The 6245-nt window shown below is 34.9% G+C and overlaps 1 pseudogene; it reads left to right on the plus strand.

Annotated features, from left to right (window-relative positions):
* Positions 1 to 4374, plus strand: part of LOC111750774 (alcohol dehydrogenase 1-like) — a 52737-nt pseudogene extending 48363 nt beyond the window's left edge.
* The last annotated feature ends 1871 nt before the right edge of the window (positions 4375 to 6245 follow it).

Here is a 6245-nt window from a genome sequence, read left to right on the forward strand (position 1 = left end):
TCAAATAAGTCCATCTGTTTTTCTCTGCCTTTAAACAAGTTGGCTGCTCTGGAATCTTGCAACAAGAATTACGGAAAATGTGTGATTGTGGGAGTCATCCCTTTGGGAACATGTCTTTACTTTGATCCATCTTTAATCTTTTTTGGATGAAAATGGCAAGGCTCTATAATGGGAGGTAAGAAGATAAAGAGACAATAATTTTCAATATAAATTTGAGCCTAGTCCTACAGAATTGGTGCCCCTGAAAAACTAGATTATTGTTCAACCTCACAAAAAGAAGAAAACAGTGAACTGAGGAAGAGAAATTTTTAAGGGCTGTTAGTCCCACTCTCCTCCACCACAGGCTGTACTAAGCATTCAGAGAATTCCTCACCAATTCCTGTCCCCATGATATACCAGTACAGTGGTTGGAACAACACTAAAACTAAAACTTATCATTTTTTGGCCTATATTAGGATCCAATTCTGCCTTAACAATGTTTATCTATTGTTTGATCTCTGAGTGTTTTCCTTATTAAGAAAATGTAAGAAAACTAAGAATTGAGAAATTCTTTTTTCTTTATTTGCTGTTTTCTCTTATTTCTTTCTTGTTTGAGACATAGCATTAAAAACCTCCTTATTGCCCTTAGCTTTTTTTTTTTTATGAACCTCAAATCATTATTCTGACCTTTAGTTTTGCAATACTACTTTTGTAGTTCCTGAGACTCTTTATTAGCCTTGTTTAAAACTAAAACTAAACTCAACTAAAACTAAAATGAAGAGAAATAAACTAAAACTAAAATGAAGAGAAATAACTAATCAGTCATACAAGGGGGAACATAAAAACAAGGCTTACAACATTTTGGATGTCTCAAAAAGCAAATAGAAATGTGAAAGATGGTACATTTCACACGTAGTTTCCAAATCTCTTCTGATCAAAAGGACTAGAGTTCATCATGATTTTCTTTCAACCTTAAATGTTTCATAATCACTTTTCTACATTTATACAAACAGACACAGCATGCTCCTACAAATGGAAGAGATAAAACTCCTTAAAATAAAGGGTGATATTACATATAATATATACTTTACAGGGAAGGACCTGGAAGAAATATCTCCAAAATTTAAAAGTGTTTTTTCTGGATATAGGGATAATAGGTGATTTGATTTTTTTTTTCTTCTTGTTCTTGTTTTATGAATTTTCTTTGGTGAGCACATCTTTAAAAACTTACCTTCAGGTTGAGCAGCATAAACCATTTTTGCTTCTTCAATTTCTGTTCTTTTTATTCATTTTTAATTATAAAAATAATATAAAAATACATTCTTCTTGTAAAACATTCAAATAATATGCATATAGAGAAAATCGAAACTATAGCAGTATGCTGTTCAATATGGTAGCCACTGGCCACCTGTGGCTATTGAACATTGGGTATACAGCTAGTCCAAATTAAGACGTGCTACAAGTGTAATGGGAGTCCCTGGGTGGTACAAATGGTTAAATTCTCCACTCTAACTGAAAAGATGGAGGTTCAAATCCACCCAGAGGTGCCTCAGAAGAAAGGCCTGGCAACCTACTTCCAAAAGATCACAGCCATTGAAAACCCTATGGAGCACAGTTCTACTGTGACACACATGAGTTTCCATGAGTCAGGATCAACTCAAGGGCAACTACTTGTTGGTTTATTGAGTATATTGTAAAATATCTGAATAATAACTTTTATATTGATTACATGTTAAATGATATTTTTAAATATATTTGGTTAAATCAAATATATTATTGAAATTAACTTTTATCCATTCCTTTTTACTTTTTATAATGCAGCTTCTAACTCAAAAAAAGACCAGACTTTCTGGCCTGACAGAGACTGGAGAAACCCCAAGAGTATGGCCCGGACACCCTTTTATCTCAGAAATGAAGTCACTCCTGAGGTTCACCCTTTAGCCAAAGATTAGACAGGCCTACAAAATGAAATGAGACTAAAGGGGCAAGTATGAGAAGGTAGGAGGGGACAGGAAAGCTGGTAATAGGGAATCCAGGGTTGAGGATGGACAGTGTTGACTTGTTGTGGGGTTGCTAACTAATGTCATAAAACAATATGTGTACTAACTGCTTAATGAGAAGGTAGTTTGTTCTGTAAAACTTCATCTAAAGTACAATAAAAAATAAGGAATATAAAAAAATGCTTTTTTTTCCCATAAATGAGATCATTTTATTACTATTGTTATGTAATTTACTTTCTGCACCTCATATCAGGTATGATGGACACCATGTGTTTCAGTTATTTACTCCTGCTTAACAAACCACTCTAAATCTTAATGACTTTAAACAGCTAATCATTCTTCATGATTCTGTAGGCTGACTGGGTGGTTCTTCTGTTGGTCTTACCTGAGTTTGCTTATGCATAAATTCTACACCTAGACTGCCTGAGTTTGCATCCCAGCTGTCTTAGTCACCTAGTACTGCTATAACAAAAATAGCACAAGTGAATGGCTTTAACAAACAAATTTATCTTCTCACAGTTTAGGAGGCTAGAAGTCTGATCTCAGGGTGCCAGCTTCAGGGGAAAGCTTTCTTTCTCTGTTGGTTCTGGGAGAAAGTATTTGTTGTCAATCTTCCCCTTGTCAAGAAGCTTCTTTGTGTAGGAACCCTGGATCCGAAGGACATGCTCTACTCCTGGCACTAGTTTCTTGGTGGTATGATGTCCCCTGTCTCCCTGCTCGCTTCTGTTTTTTATATCTCAAAAGAGGTTGACTTAAAACACAACTTAATCTTGTAGATTGAATTCTGCCTGATTAACATAACTGCTTCTAATCCTGCCTCATTAACATCATAAACATCATAGGGGTTAGGATTTACAACACATAGGAAAATCATATCAGATGACAAAATTGTGGATAATCACACAATTCTGAGAATCATGGCCTTGCCAAGTTGACACACATTTTTGGGGGACACAATTCAATCCATAACACCAGCTTTGCAGTTTCCTAGCTCTATAGCCCTGGGCAGATTAGATTACACTTAACCACATCATGTCTCAATTTCTTTATCTGTAATATTTACATAATAATAGCAACTAATAGAATTGTTTAGAGGATGAGATTTGTTTATTCATAAAAAGTGCCAGGGATATGGTAAGTGCTCAATATATGGTGGTTATTCCAACTACTAATTTTAAGTCTTCACTGAGCAGAAGTTTTAAGTTTTTATGTGTTAGATTGTCAAGCTTTTTCCTATGGCCTTTCTATCTCATATACTTATTACATTATTATCGAATAAAAACACAATATAATTTGTCTTCTGGTACATGTTTTGATTTGGTTTGTTCATTTAGGTTGGAAGGGCAAAGATGGTGTCCTTAAAATTGTGTCTGATGTTATGGCCAAAAAGATTAATCTGGATCCCTTGATAACTCATATGCTGCGCACTGAACAAATTCAAGAAGGAATTGACTTGCATCGTTCAGGAAAGAGGTGTGTGTTTAACATATTACTCTTCATTTTAAAAAGGGGGAGGAGGGGCATTTGAACTAAAATTGAAATGCCAACATGAATCAGTGTTCTTTTTTTTAGGGGATCTCCATTTTTTACCAATGAATACTCCATTTCTAAATTATCGTAATAAAAAAAAATAGTTTTGTCATATTCCCATTTTATACCTAGATATAGTCTTTTTATATTTCCCCCTACTTATGAATTTCTAATGTGGAATGTACAAAATTAGGGGGTCCAAGCCTGATAAATCTTCAGGTGAACATATTTGTATTTTCCATATCCACTATAAAATTTTCCAGGAAATGATTTTAGACCTCTTACTTCTTAAGTGCCTTCAGATGTTCCCTTTATCTTCCCCTTATCATCCAGTGGGGGAAAAAATGGGGTAATTAAGTCTGAAATACAGAAAAATCTTCCCTTTCAGACAAATCTTTCTGAAACATAACTCCTATTTGAAAATTTCCATAGTTGATTTGATGTTGTACAAGAATGCCTTCACAAACCTTTGTGTGACAAGTGCTGGGAGAAGGGCAAGTTCAGAGTAGGAGCCAGTGCCCATTTTAGTTCTTAACCAGGAAATTATTTCTGCCTCATGGTGACCTCATGTGTGTCAGAGTAGAACTGTGCTCCCTAGGGTTTTCAATGGCTAATTTTTCAGCTGTAGATGATCAGGCTTTTCTCTCAAGTTGCCTCTGGGTAGAGTCAAACCTCCAACCTTTCATTTACCAGCTGAGCATGTTAACTATTTGTACCACCTGGGGACTACGTGTCAGTCCTTAGAAAGTCAGAAATATTAATTTTACAGTTACAGTAACAATTTTATTGACAAAAAAGTTGTTTAAAAATAAGGCATGGTAAGTTAGTCTTTCTACTTGAGGATTTTTCTGCATCCTCTGATGAGTCAGAATCAACTTGACAGCAACTAACAACAACATCTATCTGTCTATATTACCTATGACATACATGATTGCTCTAAGGAGTCAATACAAATAAATACAATTTTAGAATATGCTTCTCACGCAGTGTTTTTAGTTCATTTTTGAGCCTTCTTTTGAATGATAATTTTTTTGAATAATGATAAAAGGTCAGGACTAATTGCCCATGATTAGCATGACTCCCGCTGTAATTTTTGATGAGAAACTATATACTTAGAATGCAGAAAAATGCTTGTTATTTTATTATCTACGGAAAGATACATGCATTCGTGTAATGTAAAAATTTTAAATACTAAGATAAAGAGAGGGGTCAAGCACAGGCATATTTTATTATCCTGGGAATTGTTTATGGCCTAGGTAATGGTCATTTCAATCTGTATCTATCCTTTAGAAGATCTCCTAAAATAATTAATTGGCAAGAATCCTTAAGTTAATACATGGTCAGATGATAAATTTCAACAAACGCTGATTGCAGGCTCCTTTCCAAAAATTCTACTTAGTTGCTTCTAAAGTAAAGAAATCTCCAACATTTTCCTACCTACGTCTATAGTTAACACCATCAACACTTACTAATTTGGAAATCATATTTAAATTAGTTTACTCAAAAAATATTTATTGAACATTTCCTATCTGCCAGGCACTGTGATAGGTACTGCATATACACCGGGGAATAAAGGAGAAATAATATCTGCCTTTATCGAGCTTACAAACACCTGGCCTATTGATGAGGAATGGGTGGAGTGGGGGGTTTGATAAACAGCAAATACACACACACCTATAAAGTTGGTCATCATTATTTGTAGATTCCATATTTTCAAATTCGCCTACTTCCTAAAATTTATTTGTAACCCCAAAATCAATACTCACTATACTTTCGCAGTCATTTGTGGACATGCTCAGAGCAGTGAGAAGTTTGAACCATCCACCTGCACATACCCAGCTGAGGTCCAACAAGGCAATGCTCTACCTTCCTATTTTAGCTTTCATACTATAGAAAGTGTCCTCTTCCAGGACTACTTAATGCCACATTTTCCACATTTTTGTGCTTTTTGTTGGTGATTTTGCTGTTTATATGGCCCCAAGCTTAAAGTACTGTCTAGCGGTTCCCAGGCGCAAAAAGCAGTGATGTAACTTACCAAAAAAACCTGTGTATTACATAAACTTGGTTCAAATGTGAATTATCCTTTTGGCCATTATTTTAATGTTAGTGAATCAACGACATACATTAAATAATGTATGTTTAAACAGAAACACACATAAAACATAAACGTATTTGTCAGTTGATGACAATGTTCTGACCAGAAGCTTGCAAGAACCTAACCCTGTATTTCCCCTAGGAGCAATGGTTTAGTATTCCTTAATTTAATGTTTGCAGTGACTTTATAGAACATTACTATAAATATCAAGAATAAAATACAAATATAAAATATGACAATGCTATGAAAAAATGAACAGGATAAATTAGTCACAAATTATAAGTTTGAAGTTTATAATTTTATAAGAGGAGCCCTGGTGGTGCAGTGGTTAAAGCACCTGGCTGCTAAGTGATACATCAGCAGTTTGATCCCACGAGCCTCTGCTTGAGAGAAAGATGTGGCAGTCTGCGTCCATAAAGATTATAGCCTTGGAAACCCTATGGGGAAGTTCTACTCTGTCCTACAGGGTTGTTACTTGTGGGAATGAACTCAACAGCAATGCCTTTTTTTTTTTTTTTTAAGTGTCTAATAAATTATCTCTAGAAGGTACTTGATATAATAGCGTAGGAGAAAAGAAAAAACTTCTCTGGATGAGAAAACTTGGATTCGACTCCTGGCTTTAAATCTCAATTTGGTACTTA

The sequence above is a fragment of the Loxodonta africana genome, chromosome 5 (assembly GCF_030014295.1).
Source record: "Loxodonta africana isolate mLoxAfr1 chromosome 5, mLoxAfr1.hap2, whole genome shotgun sequence".
NCBI lineage: Eukaryota > Metazoa > Chordata > Mammalia > Proboscidea > Elephantidae > Loxodonta > Loxodonta africana.